Consider the following 21,053-nt stretch of genomic DNA (forward strand, 5'->3'; position numbering starts at 1 on the left):
TTACAGTTTTACCAGTAAAACAGTTAAGTGACCGGATTCAGTTCAGCCTTGTTGAAATAAAGCATTTCCCTATATGTCAAACATTTCCAAAAAATATTATCAAATTATCATGCCGTGACGCGAGTTTTATTATTGATGACGTCAGCGTTACTCGATCATTCGCTATCATGTATATGGGGATGTCCAGTTTGTCTTAAAAACACGATTACAAATTATGCGGGAAAGTGTCAGGGGAATTATAGGATTTAGGAACTCTTCTGCGGCAATTTTTCGATAGTAAAATCTCAAATATTTTAGGTCAAAAAAACTGAAGTCTTAAAAAGAAGTTTGAGAAGATCTTCAGTGATCTCCATTTTTTTCTAAATAGAAGTTTTAAAAACGAGACTGTAAGCTATTTTGGCAACGTTAAAGGAAATGATTAGGGGTCAATGAGTCTCCCGTATAAATCCTAAACCCTGTAGCTCCAAAACCCAATTTTAAGCGGTATCCGAAGATGTTAAAAGTGGAGAGGGGGGGGGGGTTCTCTGCCAGTAATTTTTCAGAATTGAACTCCTAAAATAATTTTAGAGGAACGTTAATGATGTTGAGAGGAGCAATGCCCAGGAATTCGTTTTAAATTGAAGTCTTATAAACGCGATTGTAGGCCATCTTTTTGTAGGCGTTAGGCAAAAAAATAGAGTTCAGAGACTCTCCAATGCTAGTTTTTAGAAATCGAAGTTCCAAAAACACAATTTTAGACGATTTTCGGAAGCGTTGCGTGGAGAGGACTATGGGGCATTGCCCCGGCATTTTTTCGAAATCTTAGACACGCGATTTCAGGCCATCGTTGCGGAGTTCAAGGACCGCTTAGCTTTCAATTTTTGGCTATGTCCCTATTTTTATTTATTTTAAATAAAAATTTTGAGAAACAACACTTGAAAGTTATTCAATAGTAATATTTTAGATTTCTATCCCTTTTTTTTTTTTACTTGTTGAAATACAATAAATCTCTCGTTAAGATTTCCTTTTATTTCAGTTTTTACCTTTGAACATTTAACTACTGGTGTACTGGTGTGACTTTTCATTACAAGCCTCTATAAATCCTTCTCTCCTTCCTCTTTTGTTACACAAACATATTTCTGCAACCCATGTATTTTTTCTCTTCTTTTGCTGTGATTTTTGACATTGTATTTTCATTCAAAAAATAAGAAATATAAATATGTCAGAAACCTGTATCCAGCTGTCATATCTATTTATCCGTTGTTATTATTATTATTATTATTATTATTTGAAATATGATTTGCCATTGGTTTCTACAATGTACTGAATACTTTTAGCTCCTTAAATAATGTTTGAAACTTACATTTAGGCCGTCCTTAAGTTACGTGTTGCCATCGGCATTGGTCATTTGAAACAAAAAAATAATCGGCCATCTTTGAATAATCGGTCAACAATCGGCATCGGCCCAGCGACCAAAAATAGCCATCGGCTGAGCCCTAAAGTTTAGGCTAAAGGTGATGAAAATGTTACCACTGTACGCCTGAAATTTTGAAAGTTTAAAGTAGTTATGGTTGTTACGTTCTAGTATGTTTGTGAGGTTCAGATCAATATTTTTTTGTGTAGGACGCATGTAAACTCTTGCCAAAGTGAGGTGGAGAAAATTTTCCCTGGTGTTAAGGATGTTAAAAATTCTAAACAAAAATAATTCAAAAACTCGAACTTTGTAATTCGATTATCAAAATACTCGTTTTTACTGTGTTACAGGTGCAGAGCATAAATATTGACTTTATAAAAGATTTTGTCATTCAAATTGGTCATCAAAGGCCTTCACATAAAAAATAACCTGTTTACAATGCACTGCAGATCAAGTTAATCACCTTGCATCTTCATTTAGGTAGCATAATTGCTGCAGAAATGATAAAATGTACGTTAAACTTACGTCTGAAATAACGAAACAACTAAACGAAAACTTAAAAAGGAAAAATACTTTCTCAGAACATTATTTAAAAGCAATACCTTTTTAAAAAATTCTGTACTTGAAATGTACGAGTTTACTCTCTTCAGTAGGTACGTCAGTTTAAAGTTGTTGAAAGAAAGCAACTCCCTTTTTATTTCAAAAAAGACGCTAATCTTTATCTTGACTTATAAAAGGGTGAAAGTCTAGATCTCTGTCTGGATGTCTGTGACGCGCATATCGCCTAGGTCGTTCGGCCGATTTTCATGAAATTTGACACAGAATTAATAACTTTGTAGTATAGGAGTGTGCACCTCGAAGCGGTTTCTCGAAAATTCAATTTTGTTATTTTTCTATTCCAATTTTAAGAACGTTTTATCGAGCAAATCATCAAAACGTAGACAAACAAACTACCATAACATGGGCGAGCATATGAACGTAGCAAATTAGCGAGAAATTCATCATCCATTATTTGTAAATCTACAGGCTAACCAAATGACCTTTTAATTTTCTACTACGGGCAAAGCTGTGCGGCGTGCGGGTACCGCTAGTCAACTATAGAGAAGAATGATGGGAAAATATATGGACATTCTTTAGTTTCTGTCCAAAGAATGAGTTAATGAATAAAGTTTTTTGGCTTTTTCTTTGATAAGTAACGAAAAAACTAGAAGCCGGCAAAATTGCTTTGAACTCGCAGTTGAATGTCGTAATCGGTCGGTAAGTGGCCGGTTACTGAACTTTGCGTATCACTTTTACGTAACACCACTTACTACTGGAGGCATCCCCCCCCCCCCAGAAATAAATCTTAAAAACTGAAACATCGCTGTTGCTCTGTGAAAATAAGTCAGCGTGGTGTTTTCACCAAATATGAATAAAGTTAATATTGGGAATTTATACAACTCTAAGTTTTTGGCTACTGATGGTATTTTAAGCAATGGAAAATTAAAGCTAATGAAAAAGAATAAATTGAATAAGCAGTTGCAGTTACTTTTTTTCGGTTAAAAATTTAGCGAACAACTAAAAGATACTGTCATCATATTTAATTTCAAAAGCCAAAGGCTAATAAAGTTTGAATAACACTTTAAAGTATTAGCTTTGATGATTCACCACATTTTTAAACGAATATTAAATCTTAAATTCAATTATTAAATTTTAAAAAAGAGCATATGGAACTTGAAGTAACTTAATGTGTTTAGCAGTGATTGATATATTATCTTCCAATAGAAGTACACATTTTCATATGTTGCAAATGACATGAAGCAACATCTATAAAAGCATATTTAACTTCTGTTATAATAACTTGTTCTGTTGTCTGTACAATATATACAGTAAAATTACTTTTGATCATCCATACTGAACCCAAAAGGTTTGGACAGTCGATGTAGGGGAATGAAGGGCAAAGTGAAATAGTTAAGAAAAATTTACTTTTTTTAAAAATGAACACATTTTAAATTCGTTTTGAAAATTTCAATACATAAAGAAAGAACAACATATTTCATACTAAAACTTGCAATGAAATTTTTTTTTTTTAACTTTTGTCAGAAAATTTTCATTTTAAAAAAGATGAAACGATTCACTTTTTTTTCATGGGGCAAAGTATATTTTTGCAATGAAATACTTTTCATTTTATTATAAAAGATATTTTTCATCAAATGAATTAATAAATAAACAAATAAAGAAATAATGAAACAATAAACGGATAAATAAATTAATATATGAGGCAGTGAGAAGCGAAGGGATGTAAATAAACGTTTTAAACTTTTGAAAAAAAAAACGCGTTTGAAGTTCAGATCCTAAGTAGACTTTCATTGATTTTTTTTCTTCTAAATATTGCTGCATAGCAATTCCTCGAGGCAAACTACTAAGTTCTTGCCCCAAAGCAGAGGATAGGTTCTCCTATCTATCTTGTGCTGGTTATTTTCAAACTTTCAATTTTGTCACTTACATTTCTTTGCTTCTCACTGCCTCATATGAAAAAAAAAGTGACTAAAATAGTAAATGAATAAAGAAAATATTTTACCATTTCACTTTGTCCAGCATTCCTGAACTTTAAAAATATTTTTTTTTTAATTTTTTTGAGAAAAGAACAAGAGATAAGTTAAATGCAACAAGTAATATTTTTATTAGTTCAACAATTGATGCAAATGGCAGGCGTTAAAGAGGAATTTGCATGAAGAAAGGCACGAAACAAGAAGGGTATCGGGCTCTCCTGTGATGAATGAAAATGACATGGCTGTGTCCCACTTGGCATAAGAAGAAACATCTTCGCATCCAGTCAGTCCTGAAAAGACAATTAGAAAATATGTAAACAGAGAAAAATACAATGATTGATTTTATTGATTGTTCGTAATTCTGACATTACATTGTTATTAAATTGACCATTTATATTTCCTTCCGAAAGGGATGTTTAAAATTTTAAGTAGTTACAAGTTTTAAGCAGTTACAAAGGAAAAGTAATGTATATTTTAACTTATTCGTTCTTATTACAGATAATAACAGAAACAATCACTTAAAAAAGAATATTTGAAGTAAAATATTCTTCAATGCGCAAATTTACTTCAGTACATTTAGTGCTGTTTTTAATTAAGATTGATATTTGAAATACACCGCCAGCTCAGTCATTCCAGCCGAAGACTGCAGTTTCGTGCCTATTAGGACTCATCAGCCGGGCATAGGAAGTTACTGAGCTGGAGGTGAAAAACCTCTTAAGTAGCCAAGAGTGCCAAACAAACCGGTAGATAATTTAGAATTAGCACTGACCAGACGAGTGACCAAAGCAATGGTTTGGTTCAACTCGAAGATTGAAGGCAAAGCATGGTATTTTCAGTAAGTTATCGCCCTATAGCCAAGGGCTAAGGCAGAAATACATGAAATACACCGCCAGCTCAGTCATTAAAGCCGAGGACTGCAGTTTCGTGCTTAAGCACGAAACTGCTTGGATGCAGTTTCGTGCTCGAAACTGCATCATGCAAGCTGCTTCGTGCTTGAAATGCAGTTTCAAGCAGGAAACATCAGTCCTCGGCTGGAATGACTGAGCTGACGGTGTATTTCCTGTATTTCTGCTTAGCCCTGGCTATAGAGCGGTAACTTACTGAAAATAAGATTGATATTGTTGCAATGATTTTCATACAATTTACGTTCAGAAAAACTGCGGTTTGCAACTGCAGGCAGTCAACTTATTACATAAGTGAAAATCTCTCTACCAGAGTATTAGTTTCGGGAAAACACAGAATAAGAATTATGTGTAAAAGTTAGCATGATTAAAATTATTGGTCTGAAAATGCTTAAACAGTTCCACCCAACGACTTTAAGTATTCCATTTCTTCATTTCAAGAAACGGGACAGTTCAGCATACCGCAAGTGTATACGGGGAGAACGGGACAAGCAACTTGGAAACGGGACGTACGGTCCTCTCTTAATTATAAGGAGAGAGAGTTGTACCTTGGGACACTGCTAATTTCTAAGAATCTATTTTTAGCAGCCATGCTTTTGTAATCTCTAATAGTAAACCTTCACCACTAAATAGTGCCATAGTACAAATCAGCATCAAATGAGTAAAACTGACGATTTTGTGAGAGAAAGAAAATTTCCTGACTCAAAAGTAAATATTTTCTTCATTTTTATTTCATTTTCATTTTTTGTGTTTGTAAATTTAATCAACTGAATTTTATTTTGTTATCAAAGGGAAGTACTTTAAATATTTTGCTTATGAGAAAATAATGATAGTGCGTCTAGATTGGCCATCATTTTGGTTTTTCTTAAACCACGTGGTAATTGTCTTTTGGCCAGCCAAACATTTTGTACCTTAGGACACGTTCTAAGGTATAAAATATGCATGTTCTTAATAGGAATAAGGAACAATGTTCTAATTGTATGTAGTATTTTAAACAAATTTAATGTTAGATAATAATTCATAATTCATTATTCATTATTAATTATTCATAATTCAAGATTAATTATTCATAATTTAATTTACTACTTTTTTTTTCTGTTATCTGATGCAAAATTGGTTTAAGTCAAAATTGATTCAAGCTGTTTCCTGAATCATGAAGACATTCCCATAGTACAACAGGATGTGTCCCAAGGTACAATACTATGTTGTACCTTGGGACAGCTTGGAACTTCTACTTTAAATGGCTGGCAATATTTTATTTTCAAACTGTCTGAATTTTTAAAAATATATTGTGTAGAAGTATGTTGGAATATTTTAACGTGACTTTTAGATTTTAAATTTGATTCAAATAATTGACTTTAAAAATTAAAATATGAAAACTGCCCCCACAAGGTACAACACTATCCTCCCTATACCCAGATCATATATATGACATCTTTTTTACATCATTTAATTATATTTCTCTCGTCGGCAACGATAGGGGCATAAACCAAACGCTTGAAAAAACGGACTAATTACTGATGTAAAATCTAATTGAATGCTGTTTTCTTGCCACATTAATGTACAAAGCTGATTTGCATGATTGCTACGTGGCAGCGCATGAACGATATAATCAGAATTTGCACATCACTAAAACTTTGTAGAGAAGAAAACTTTTCACCCTTTTACTATGCAATTCATTTCGAATTTAAATTTCAAAAAAAAAAATAATAATAATAATAATAATAATGAAAAGGTAGTTCAAAGTTAATTGAATATAATCTATGTATCTAGTTTGAACATTTTTCCAACGACAAAAAATAAGATGAATAATATTTTAATGATAGTAAATTTCTTTTATATACTACACCATGACGTTATATTCTTAGTTTTTTTTTTTTCATCATCAACGAAATCATCAGCAGAAAAATTTAATCGATATGAAAAATGAATATTTTCCCAATCAAGTGATGTCCAATCCTATTCAGGTTTCTATTTTTGTTTACCAATACGCATGAAAACAAGAAAGCAAAGTAAATATCGTTAATGCAACAAATTTAGTGCTGCCATCTATTGAGTAAACGCTCTAGTCGAAAAGGTAGATATAAATTGCTTGAATTAGGGTCATTCCATGTAAAGTGATCCAAAGTTTTTTCCCTCACCTTTTTGTATTTCTTTAAAATTTGGCTCATCAATTGTACCCTTTGAGGTAATCAAAAGTCCAAATTTTTAGATTTTTATCTCTATTATTTTTTTATTTATGACACTTTGATTTTTCGAAAAACCCTCTTTTTTTCATGGATGCTTGAACATAAAATGTACAATAACTCAGCATCAAATATAGATAGAAAGACTTGGTAAAAAGCATTTTAAAGTACATTAATTGCTGTTTAATGAGATATGCAACACGACTAATTTCAGAAAAATTTTAATTTTTAAAAAATGAAACTTAAATTTAAAATTTAAATTTCTGAGAAAAGGTATAATGTTTTTTTAAAAAAAATTCTTAAAAATGTGTGTGTATTTTATCTTCATTTGTGCGAAGTTTCAAGTTGGGATCTCAATGGGATCATATTTTTATGAATTTTTAAAAAAAAATTTGACTTATGAAATAATGACATTTTTCAGATTCTAACTAGTTAAATGTAGGGTTCTCTTACTAAGGATGGTCTAGTAAGTAGTAATTGATCATGACTATGCTTGAAATGAGCTGACATGAATTTGTAGATTGGTACCCCCCCCCCCCTGCCACACAACCACTTTTTATCTTCTTTTTTTTTTTTTTTTTCAAAACTGTATTTAAAAAAATATAAAAAAAGCTGGCACGTAAGAGTTATAATCATAATAAACTGGGATGCACGCTGCTAAACATCAGCAGTGACTAAGGCTTATAAATGGGGGGAGGGGGTCATAAAAACTAAAAGTCAGAAAAACTTTAACAGACAAATAGAACCACTCATTTGCAGCTTTTTTTTTTTCTTTCGAAAAGTGGGACGATAGGGGGAGGAGGAAAGGGAGGGGGAAGAGCAATCTGGAATGAAGCTTAACAACAAGGAGAGGGGTTATGCTCGAACTAGCAAAAATTTGTTTGATCTATAACTGCTTTTAATATATGCATAAATAGATCTCGCTTGCATTGCTCTCCTTTTACAACTGAAACTAAAAAGAAAACTAGCATTAAAGAAAAGAAAGACCGCCGCACTCCAAATGTTGTAGAAAGGCAGTTTTATTCGGAGATACATATGATCTGATACTTAGATTGATTTTTAGTTTAGGTGTGAAAAGAATGAAACAAAATGGGGGGGAAACACTCCTATTTTGCTATGATCTCGGGGCAAACTATTTCTTTCCTCCCTCCAAAATTGAAAGTTGGCGCAGGGGTAGGGGATGAAATGAATCATAACTTTCCTTATCAGATAGTGAATTAATCAAGTAAATTTTGATGAAGTTCAGATTGAAAAAGAAACACTTGGTCCGAAAAAAAAGCGTCAGGTGATGCGTGATACTATTATAGTGTTAATCGTATGTGTGGGTGGAGGGCAGGGGGGGAATGTACTTCGTCTTGCTTTAAAGAAGAACATTTACCAGCTTTTTTATATGCTTTCTATTCATTTTGTTTTATTTTATGAATTTATTTATTTTTTGCGTTTTTTGAAAATAGTTTTGAAAAGAAATAAAAGTGGTGGTGCTGGGGGGGGGGCTTTTTCTTGCTTTAAAGAAGATTATTTAAAAACTTTTAATAAGTTTACTATTTATTTTGTTTTATTTATTTATTTATTTAATTTTAATTTTCGAAATGTTTTGAAAAAAAAAATTTAAAAGTGGGGGGGGGGGTGGCTTACCAATCTACAAACTCATGTCAGCTCATTTCAAGCATAATCATGATCAATTACTACTTACTAGACCATCCCCAGTAAGAAAAACCCCATATTTCACTAGTTAGAATCTGAAAAATGTCATTATTTCCTAAGTCAAATCTTTATTTAAAAATTCATTAAAAATATGATCACAATGAATGATCCCAACTTGAAACTTCGCACAAATGAAAATAAAATACACACAAATTTTTGAAATTAAAAAAAAAAATTCATTATACCTTTTCTGAGAAATTTAAATTTAAAATTTAAATTTCATTTTTTAAAAATTAAAAATTTTCTGAAATTAGTCATGTTGCATATCCAAATAAACAGCAACTAATGTACTTTGAAATGCTTTTCACCAAATCTTTCTATCTATATTTGGTGCTGAGTTATCGTCCATTTTATGTTCAAACATCCATGAAAAAAACAGGGTTTTTCGAAAAATCAAAGTGGTCATAAATAAAAAAATTAATAGAGATAAAAATCTAAAAATTTGTACTTTTTATTACCTCGAAGGGTGCAATCGATGAGCCAAATTTCAAAGAAATACAAAAGGGTGAGGGAAAAAATTTCCCAAATTTTGGATCACTTGACATGGAATGTACCCATTAGTAAGTTTGGGCAGTTTTATTTTGGTTACGGTTTATCCTTGCGTACTCTTTTTTTTCTCTCTCTCTCTCTTCTCTCGATCTTCCTTCAGCCCTCTCGATTGAACAAAAAAAGGGGGGGGGGGGGGAACTTGTTATTCAATCGAATAATCAGTAATGTTTAAAAACCCAAAATAGGAAAAATATTTTTTGTAATACGCTGCCATCTATTGGAGTAAACACTCTATAGAAAGAAAATCCCCAATAGGTTAAATTATATACGCCTTTCTTTTTCCAAAGCTCTTACTTTCTCCGCTTGAAGCCTTTGCAAAAAAATAGGGGTGTGCCCACAGGGGGGATTTATAGCGCAACTCATATGGCGCCATAAATTTTTTTTTTGGGGGGGGGGGGGGGGGTAATTTAATTATTTAATTTTATTTTTTAATTTATTTTTAATTTAAATTATTTATTTTATTTTGTTTATATTTTATTTCATTTATTTATTTAGTTTGTGTGTGTGTGTGTATGTCATTGACGAAGCACAGAACTTTTCTAATAAAATAATAATAATTAAAAACAAATAAATAAATAAAAAATATTTAAAAAATAAATGAAAAAATGAAAAAAATAATAAATTAAAAAAAAGAGTTTTAAAAAATAAAAAAAGGAAAGAGGGTTGAGAAAAATTGGGGGGGGGGGGATGGATTTGCGCCATTGAACTTGGGGTTGCGGATGGCACCCCTGAAAAAATTTGTAAACGAGGACAAGCAAATGCTTATGCCCTCCCACATGCAACATTCAGCTAGATTAAAATTGTATTTCAAATTTTTAAAACCTCACACTTTTGCCTAAATATTGTACATGATAACTCAAACTGATGCAGGTAGTAAGAGCACTTATTTAAGTTTGCTGCTCTAGAGTATTCTTTTGAGAATATCGAAATTTTAATTTACAGAGGCACAGTCGTCATGAGGGGTAGAAATGGTTCCAATGAATAATAGTTGCCATAGATATAGTTACAATTATTATTTTAAGTTACATAAAGCATTAAAAATGGAGTACGGGGACGCGAACTTATGGAACGAACTATGTAAATTGTTCCGTCAATTGAACTGCCTTATAGAGAAAGAAATAGGCGTGCACATTTTGGTCACTATCCGCGTCATTTTTTTTTTTTTTAATTATGTGCAAGCTATGAAATTAAAAGTTCTGTTCCCCTTATCCGCAGTTTCAAAACGGAGGAAATGTATTTCCACGTTTAGAAACGTAATCCAAATGCTAAAAAGTTAAATTATTCAAAATTTTCTATTTCGTAAATTTAACTCAAATCTTGCTCCTAAATACAATTCTTAATCCCTTTTCCAGCAGCAAAATGAAATACATTTTTAAGTGAACCCAACCGTAATCATGCCCATAAAGTTATCAATATGAGAAATAGGTAAATTTCACATGAATTTAAACTACTTAATCGCCTGCCCTTCTGACTTATTGATCGTGATACAGAACTTAAGTTTCACTGGAGATTTTAATTTCTTAAAGTTTAAAGAATAATGTATTGCGATTAGTGGTTATACGTGAGATACAAATTATTTCACCTTATTCCTCCACTGTGAACAGAGTAGCTTCTATTAAACTAATACGTAACCATTTTTATCTTACAGAATTTTTTCAATGACAGTTGAATTATTTAGTGGTAGTTACAAACTTCCAGTAGTTTTCGATTGTTTATAATAAAAGTCGAACTTAAAGTCTTGTAACCGGGAATGGAGTTTTGCTGAACTATTGCTTCGAGCGTTAAAGTAATATAAAATTTTAAACGATTAAAAAAATTGTTTACATAAAAAATGGAGATATTTTATGCATTTTAAAAGTTTAAATTTAAATTAATATTGCTTTGCATTTTTTCAAACTTTAAACTTTTATCTTTTCAAAACTATATGAATTCCGACGAATTAAATTTCCGTGCGGATTTGCGGGTCTAAAGGTGCACAACCTTTTATTTTACTACACATTAGCAATCCTAGTATAGTAGTTTATGTACATGTAATGAGGCCCATGACTATACCCCCCCCCCCTCCTTGAATGATAAATTCAATCTACGCTACTATGCACAAAATTGATTATTTTGCAATTTATTAGCCATATTAGTTAATATTTTTACCCCTGATCTTATACAACCTGGAGCGATTTTTGTTAAAGTTAGGTGAACCGAATTAGGTAAATCATGGAATAGTATAAATAACATATACATATTGATTTGTTTAAGGATAGTACAATATTAAACTAAATTTCCGTTGTAAGGATGTCATTTTAATCTAAGTTTAGTATTCTAATGTTAAAACTGTTGAAGATTGTACTTCGATAATGAATGCATTTTTAATACCTATCTCATTTTGGTATTTTCTGTGCTGTTTATGTAGAAAATACAAATCAAAATTTCGTCTATTGTTACTGTATTATTACTTGCAAACTTATTAGCGAAATGCGCAAGCAAATTGAAGAAGGACCGACGGTGATTTCAATGCATCCCTGTGTCTTTGCAGAATGCAATTTAAGGACTACTGAAATAGGGCATTTCTTTTTCGTTCGGCTTTCTTGCCAAACATGCTTTATGCTTGTCGCTAATTGGCATTAGCAGCCATTGTTGAGGATACTTTTTGTGTTGATTGCATTTAAAATATCTCCTGGTGGTTTATGCAGCAAACCGTTTTCATTTGCTTTCCACCAAGCTTCACAAATTGAATGATTACAGTTAAACTTTGAAGAAACTTCATTTCGGTCATGTTTTACAGGCTTTTCATTCAGACCAAATTCATAACTGTAGGATAGCTCGTTCTTGTCGAAAAGAGCAATTTTATGATTAAAAATATAAACTTGAACCTCTTTGGATCTTTTTTAAATTCCAAAAACCAGCCTATATGAATTCCTGATCAACAACTTAACTCTGTGCCAAATTTGGAAGAAATCCGACTAAAACTGTAGATTTGTATAAGGAACATACACACCCACACCCACAAACATACATCCATTTTTTATATATATAGATAGATACATGTAAAGAAAGCCTTAACCACATCCCTCCCCTTTGTAAGATAAATTCCGAATGCGCTATTGTGTTTTTCTATGATTATTTTGCAATTTATTTGCTTTAATAGTACTTTTAGCCTTGTTCTTTGACAGCCTGGAGCGACTTCTATTAAACCAAATTAGGTTATCGGTTATAGTTAAATCGAATAACTTAAAAATTCGACGTAAATCAAGGAATAGTATAAAGAAAATTTATAAATGGCAAATTGGTTTCATAAGTATCATAGAACATTAAATTAAATTTCTGTTGCAAGGATGAAATAGATAGTCTTATGCTGAAACAGTCGAAGATTGTACGTCAATATTGAATGCAATATTATTACCTTATTCATGGTTGTATTTTCTCTGCTATTAAGGGGAAAAACACTGATCAAAAATTACACGCAACCCTTACTGTTGTGGATTTTATAATGAAACAACATTCAATAATAATAATATAACGGCAGCATTCAAATTAAGCAGCACCATGAGTAGCATCAATGGACCCCTGAGGCTTCGTAGGTCGCAGTTTAAGAAACGATGTACAGCATCATTTCTTATATCTACGGCTTTCTCGCCAAACATGCTTTAACGCTCATCGCTAAACGGCATTGACGGTCACCATTCAGAATACGTTTTGTGTGGCTATCAATTTTTAGCAGTCGCTTTGTATGACTTAAGAGATGTGAATTTTAAATAGCCTTTCAAAACATTCTCGTGCAAAAATATTTTCACTCGTAAAAGTACATGCAATTTATTTTGAATTATAACCTTTCCTTCCACTTTTGAAAAGTCTCATGGATACTTCTGAGCTTCACATCAAAATTGGAGCGCGCGTGTAAAAAAAGGGAAGAATAAGATTGCAATAAAGAATTATTCAGATTCCTAAATGTAGGGCAAGTAGATTGAATCTTACTCCGGGGGAGGGAGCGATGTCGAAAAAGGCAAAGTTACATGCTACGTAGTATTGAATAAAATGCGAAAAATGAATTATCACATGTTTAGCGTGAAGGCAAAGGAAGTCCTAACGCAGGACAAGTAAATAAATAGGTAAATAAAATAAAATGAAGAGTGGAGGGAACTCGTGAGCAAAAATAGATAAGATAATATATAAATAAGTATTTTTAATCTAATTTAATTTTTTTTTTTTGGTTCGTACTAAAAAGTATGAAATAAAATAAGTATATATGTTTTCTTGATTACAACGCTCAAAAAGTGCAGTTAACTTTAATATCTTAGTATTTAGGTTAATTCTAATGCAGCCAATAAAGTTTAATTCAAAAATTGAGAGAAGATGAAATCTATAGTAAAAGCTATGTACACTGAAAGGCTGAAAGTTGTACAGCTCCTATTTGTTCTCTGAAATTTTGAACTTGAATTTTATTGGCTGCTTCAGTGCCAAGCTGAACCCCCCCCCCCCCCAGTCTTTCTTATCATCTTTATTTTTATTCAATCAACTCTCGATAACTCTAAGTCTCAATGATCGGCTAAAACGTCGAGTTATTGGTAGTTCGAGTTTCGAGTTCGGGAAATTCCAGCTGCCTTCCCAAGAATTAGAGACCGCAAAGGAATATTCGAGTGACTTCGAGTGATAGAGAGCTCATGTAATAAAATAAGAGTTGCTTTGGAGGTCTGTCAGCCACGCACATCCTGGAAGAAATTGTGGGTTTTTTATTTTTTCACCTAACACCCAACTAATTGTTCCGCTGTTCTTCAATGTATTATTGAAAGAAATGAAACTCAATTTCGTTAACTTTTAATCTTTACTAATAATAAAGCTGAAAGTCTCTCCGTCCGGATATCTGTCTGGATATCTGTCATGATCTCTGTGACGCGCATAGCGCCTAGACCGTCCGGTTGATTTTCATGAAATTTGGCGCAAAATTAGTTTGTAGCATGGAAATGTGCACCTCGAAACGATTTTTCGAAAATTCGATTTTATTTTTTTGTTTTTTTTTCTTCCAATTTTAAGAACATTTTCCCGAGCAAAATTATCATAAGATGGACGAGTAAATTACCAAGTTATCATAACGTGGAATCGTAACATGGGCAAGCCAATTGGCGAGAAATTCACCATACATTATTTGCAAATGTACAGGCAAACCAAAAGACCTTTTAATTTTCTACTACTGGCAAAGCCGTGCAACTATCACTAATTCAATAATAAAGATCAAATAAGTCAAAAAGTTCTTACCGAATTTCTGCGCTTCATCAGGTTTATGATATCAGGTCCGGGTCTTCAGGGAACGTAATGTACTAGAGGAGCATATTTGTAGTTCGCCGATGGGTGATAGTACTGGCCGTAGGAATAGGAGTAAGCGGAGACAGGAGCGCCGATAGTTTTGTAGTAACTAGCTGGGTAATAGTAGTGTGCGTATGGGTAGTAGTAACTGGGATAGGCGACCACAGGTACCTTAGGAGCTTCCTTCGGAGCCTCCTCTGGCTTTTCGAAATAGGTAGCAGATACGGTCACAGCCAAGATGGCGAAGAGCACCTGCAAAGGAGGAATAACACGTCACCGGTACCAATAATTAAAATTAAAAGGAATGTTTGTTTTTAAGGGTTGATATGTTTGAAATTTATACTTTGGGTTATGAAGAAGAAAGAAGTTACAAGCTGGGAAAAAGAAAAAAAAAAAAGTACTACAATTCAGGAGACAAATGTTACAGCCCACAAAGTATTGCATGAGGCAAAGTACTACACACTCCTGTGAAATTCAATTTTATAATAAGATGTTGCAGTATATTTTCTTTACGTTTTAATCACAGTATACAGCGTTTTATTATTAAAAACTAGTGAAAATATTTCCTGATTATTCGCTGGCATGTGTTAAACTTTTTTTTTCGAATCTTATATTAAAATATTAAAACAGAAGTATTTCAATCGATTGTGTAGAAATTTAAAGCTGTATACTAATAGTTTTATATCACTAAATATTTTCCTGCACTATTTCCAAAAGATTCCGCTAACCTTTGCTAGAACTGTGAAATTTAAGATTTTTTAATGCTACAGTTTTTGGTACAAAATATTTTTTTAAAAAACAGAAATCAAACACGTATCTTTGCAAAATGGATTATTTTATGAAAGTTGCAGTCATACCAAAAAATTAAATACAGGGGCCAAGTTAAGCGATACTTAAATACTCATAAAGCAATACATCTATCGTAGAATAGTTCAGAAATCGCTCAAAAGTGTAGTTCGAAAAAAAAGTTTACTGTAGAATTGCATAAAATTTTAATTTTTCAAATCACTTCAAAATCATTTGTCCTAAGCACTTCTTGGCAAAATTATGTAACATAATTATCGACTGTACCAAGTATTTCAAAAAAAATTCACTCTTCTCGATAATACTTTCAAAAAAGAAAAACAAAAAATTCTGGAATAAATCACTCTTTTGAGAAAATTAAGCTAGAAAGGGGGTGTGATATTAGTCATTTGACAGGCAGAAAGGTTGTTAAAAATTTAAGAAACATTCTTCAACAGCAGAAGAAAATAATTAGCATCATTCAAGGAACAAAAGTTGTTGCTCTTTGAAAATGCAAGTATTTTTGGTATATAGATTTTATTTTAATTATTTTTTCTGAAATTTTAATTTATCTGTTGCCAACAATATATCTTTAATTCATAACGGTAACGGTAGTATGCCTCTCATTCCGGTTTTACTTGATACACGCCGATGACAATTAGTCATAGTGTATCCACTTACGTGAAAAATTCATACATGAAAATAACTCAAAAGGTAATCAGAGTAATGTTTTTGTTAATAATCTTTCTGATATCCATGGGCGCCCATATGCAAAATTTTAAGGGGGGGCTCAGATATTTTCCCCATAGAAACCGATTTCAGTACAGAGTAGAGTTATTAAAATTCGACATATTCAATGACTTATTCATTGATGGCTGGAGAAGAAATGTTTTTATATTTTTGCAAAGAAAAAAGTACCAAAAGCAAGGAAGTTCTAATTTCTAGGAGCGGGGGCTTGAGCCCCCACTTGCTCCCCTATATGGACGCCCATGCTCGTATCATATTACAACTAAAGCGGTACGAAGAAAACGGCTAACTGCTCGTAAATAGAAAGTTCTTCGCGTTTTCCATCATGATCGTGCTCAAGAAAAACAGAGATGAGATTTTGAAGGTGTGAATGAGAGCATCTCTTTTTGCTCAGATTTTAGACTTGTTGAAATGCGAAGTGTTGCTTCTATTCTACATAGCCACTTTTGGAAGAAAAAGTGTAGTTGAGTAAAGTCGTTTCGTAAACAATAACTTTGTTCGTGCTTCGACTGAAATTCAAGAAAACCTTCCGTTGCATCTTCTGGTTTGTTGCTAGGTCTAGGATAAATTAATTTCCAAGCAATTGATTTTGCTATCATGCAATTAATTACTTCATATTTCATTAATATTTTATATGATTTTTCATTAAATAAGTTACTGAAAATAATGAATCTATGATTGAAATTTTTGTTTAAAAGTTCAGAAAATGGGGAGGAGAAATAGAAAAAAAAACACTCTATTAAATTAAGAGTTAAATAAATTAAAGTTTTCTGATTAACCAGGAGTAAAAACTGTTAATCTGAACTGCGACCGACATTTTCTTTCCGAGACTGAAAACATTGTTGCAAAAGATATATTTGGCTATTAAAATTTAAAATTAGGCCTTTACTTCAATAATGGTTCATTAACAAACTTCTAGCTCAAATAAATTAAGCTTAAATGTAACAATGAATCTCTGATTCTAGTTCTCTTTCTTTTATACGCTATTACTTGTTTTATTTTACGCAAACATAAATGGTTGCTCAAAACGTCAGAATAACGAAAACTGACATGTGATTCGAAAATGCATAAATAACGTATCTTGAAAGCGCATGGAAGGATGTTGAATTTGTAGCTTCGTTCAGATTAAAAATTTTAAATTCAAAATACATAACAGAAAAATGTAACAATAAAGAGAAAAGAAAAATGTATTTGTTTTGCATGAATTTTACTAAGTTGAAATTCGTTGAGCTAACCTTGTTTAACATTAAAAGAGCATGAACTTCGTCTGAGAAACTCGTTATTTTGAACAATCTGTCTTAGCGACATTAGTTCAAAATAAAGTCTACTGTAGTTATAAATTAACAAGCAACGATAAAATTTAAAATTTAAAAAACCCCGACTGAGTCGCAATTGTAGAATCAAGAGTGAAAATTGAAAGTCCTTTTAAATGCCGTGTATTATTGAAAAATCAATGTCAAGTATTTTATTTGCTTTTCAATAGAAACTAGCAACAGATAAAAATTTTAATCATTGCGTATTATTTCCTTGTCCGCCAACAATGAATTCGATTATCAATCTCGTGAATAAAGGCTTTGTCGTTATTAAAATCTGCTTTATAAAAACGTTATAATTCGAATTCTATGAAACATGGAAGTTCCAAACACATTCTATCAGAAAAATATTCTCTTTATTTTGGTATTAAATTTTAAAATTTTAACTATATTTTCACTGCAAAAATCACGAAAAACCGCTTAGAGGTTTTTAATTAATATCTTCTTTAACTAATGTCATCCGAAGATGCAACCTAGCTAAGGACGCTCTCTATCAACTCTCCTCTCGAACTTTTTTTTTCAAAATCGGTCCATCCGGTTAGGTGCTAGAGTGCCACAGACAGACACATAGATACACAGACATGTCAAACTTATAACCCCTTTCCTTTGTGTGTCGGGGGTTAAAAATAGAAAGTATTCTCACATTTTCACCATAGATGCCGTTGAATATTTAGAGCATTCATAAAGGAATAAGTGCATAATCTAAACGTTATATGAAATGAGGGGTTAAATATGAATGCTGCTGCATCGTCACTAAAATGGTCACTAGTTTAGTTGTAAAAATTGTATAAATCAATTTTTTTTTTTTTTTTTTCATATAGCTTTACTCGTTTACCAGTGAGTGTATTCTAGGTTTAATGTGTCTCTTGACAGAAATTCAAATTTAAATAGACATTTAAATTTAGCTTTTCATTACTGAATATGCTAGACTTTTTCTTTATCAAAATATAATTATGTTAAAAACACCCTTTTTCAGTTTTTGTCATTTTTCCTGTGCACATAATATTTTTACTCTTACGCCTTCTTCTATCACCACTCACTGGATAGCGGCTATTAACAAAACACACGAAAGTTTGAAAATCAAAAATTTCTAGAATAGGTAACGAGGCGTATCCGTAAAAATAAATAAATAATGATGATGATTAGAATTCGGTAGTAAATACAAAGATTTTACAGCCAATATCTACCAGTACACTTATTACAGAACCTAAGGCCTACGGCTAAGAGGTGGGGTGCGTGCGGAGAAAAGTACACTTATTACAAAGATTAGTTACAGCGTATAACGTTATGCATTTTTATTTCTTATCAATCTTAAATGATGTGAAATGGAATTATGTGTGCTTTTTCTTCAAAAAGCATAATTTTACACAATAATCCTTTTTTTTTTAACATAAAGTCTGTTTAAGTTAATCTCTGAAGAAAAAAAAACGAATAAAATCAAACCGGAGACAACTTGCAACTATAACGACGAAAATTTCGCTCTCTGAATAAAAATTTAAAGTAATCGTCGTTATGCTAATCTGAAAAATCATAGCAACATCAACTTTGGTCAAATGAGAATAATAAGCAATTCGCGAATGCTCTAAAAAAATAATAAAGATAGAAAAAACATCAATGGAAAGGGTTATGACTTATAAAACATACCAATGACTTCATCTTGATGGTCAAATCCTAAAACCTACGACACTCAGAATTGATTCTCGGGACTTTTTATAGTAACCGGGCGATTATTTTCTTGATATATTTTTACATGAGTAAAAAACATTCTCACGCTCACTCTCTTTACCCCTGAAGCGGTCGGATGACTTGGATCCAATAATATGCTAAGGGTTATAAATGGCGATTTTCACTGGGAGTTATCGCTTTGAGTGAAAGTGGTTTAAGTTAAAACGAAACTGTTTTCTCTGTTGCTAGGATCCTGGTCAAGTGATTTTGCCGTTGTATGACTGAAAAGAGCTTCAAAAGCAGTCAATGGCTAACCTTAGAAGACAGGTGCACCCAAAAAAGAGGGGAGGGTCAAATTAACTGTAAGGGGTAGAGGGCGGTGCCTTTTTTTTTCTATTTCCTTTTTCGTTTTTTAAATTTTATTTTTATTTATTTCTTTTTTTTTCCGTAGAAGGTTATATTATTGCATTTTAACATTACTGAGTAAATGACCTCTAAAAAAATGAAAGATGACCTCAAAAACCGGTACGGATGGACCTTTTCAATTTGAGGTTTCGTTCTTATGAAGTACAGTGAAACCTGTGTAAGTTGACCACTTGCGGTGCAGTACTTTGGTGGTCAACTTAGGCAGGTGGTCAACTTATAAAGGGTGGTAATGATTTTTTTTTTTTTTTTTTAATTTCCTTGCACCATGGACCATGTATTCATTTCTGGAATCATTTCCACTTACTCTTTCTGTTTAAGTCACTTTTATTGTTTAACATTACTTTGAAACAATAATTAAAAAAGTTATTCAAATATTTTTGCTTTTTTTCCTCGTTTTTTACTAAATTAGACACTGTAGTTTTAGAAATTCCGTATGTGTCAGCTAATTTTCGCCAAGTTTTTCCTTTTCATAAAATTTTAATATTTCATACTTTTTATCAATCTCAAGTTCAACTAAATTTCTTTTTGAAACCATTTTATCTAAAACTTTTACACAAAGAGCAACAAGCCGGACTCTCCTAGTTCATAAAGGCAGTTGAAAATAAAAATATTCTATCTCTTAATCCCTTGCCCCAGAAATAAGTAACTTTTCTCTTTAGCACAATTCCAGTGTTGCCTCAAAATATTGCTACTGGAAGAAAAGACTTTGTACTTTTTCTACTGACACCAGTTTTTATTTTCATTGAACAGAGAGTACAAAAAGCAATCTCAAATAGAACAACAAAAGAAAAACAAGTTCGGAGAATTAGAAGCAACATAAGCTTTATGCTGTTGTTTTATTTAGTTGGTAAAATGCTGGTCTAAAGCATCAAAATTATTCTTGGAAAGCTATAAAAAATAATAATAATAAAAGAAAATAATTTGCTTGATTAAGTTAAAAAAAAAAAAACCTAGTGGTCAACTTACAAAGGGTTTTTTACAATACTCCGAACCAAATTCGGTGTACATTAGTGGTCAAGATAGACAGGTGGTCAAGATAGAGAGGTGGTCAAGTTACAGAGGTTTTCTTTCATTATATAAGATAGGTCCAATTCCGTTCCCGACAAAAGCGGTCAACATAGACAGGTGGTCAACTTTACAGGTTTTACTGTAACATGAGAACAAACCGTTTATTTGGAATTTTTAGGTTTTATTTCTATGAAATTAATCAATCCACACTTTAAAAAAAAAATCAATCTACTGTTAGTTTTTAAACTCTGAAAAGTGAGTGCGCAAGAGCTCACTTTCTGTTTGAAAGTGAGAGAAGGACAATTATAGGTAATTCCACGGTAACGAACATATCAATTGTTGCACAAAAACACCTTGCGAAGACTACAAACTGCCAGAAAATTGTTTTATTGCATGAACTATATGAAGAATCTGAACCCTATTTCTAAAAATGCAATTAAACTTTGAAGATTTCCAGAAACAATATGAAATGTCATTTTCCTCTAAGTAACGGACGTATCCCGTAAGATACGTTCGTTAGATACTGAGACAAAACATATTTAAGTATTATG

The 21,053-nt window shown here is 32.1% G+C and overlaps 1 long non-coding RNA gene across 1 annotated transcript; it reads right to left on the minus strand.

Moving 5' to 3' along the window:
• Positions 1–4,039: 4,039 nt before the first annotated feature.
• Positions 4,040–19,186, minus strand: LOC129225160 (uncharacterized). The gene is made up of 3 exons (XR_008580721.1): positions 19,048–19,186; positions 14,513–14,812; positions 4,040–4,214 (listed from the first exon to the last, which is right to left on the minus strand). It is a non-coding gene; the product is annotated as an uncharacterized LOC129225160 (long non-coding RNA).
• Between the last annotated feature and the right edge of the window lie 1,867 nt (positions 19,187–21,053).

This window comes from Uloborus diversus, chromosome 1 (genome assembly GCF_026930045.1).
Source record: "Uloborus diversus isolate 005 chromosome 1, Udiv.v.3.1, whole genome shotgun sequence".
Taxonomy (NCBI): domain Eukaryota; kingdom Metazoa; phylum Arthropoda; class Arachnida; order Araneae; family Uloboridae; genus Uloborus; species Uloborus diversus.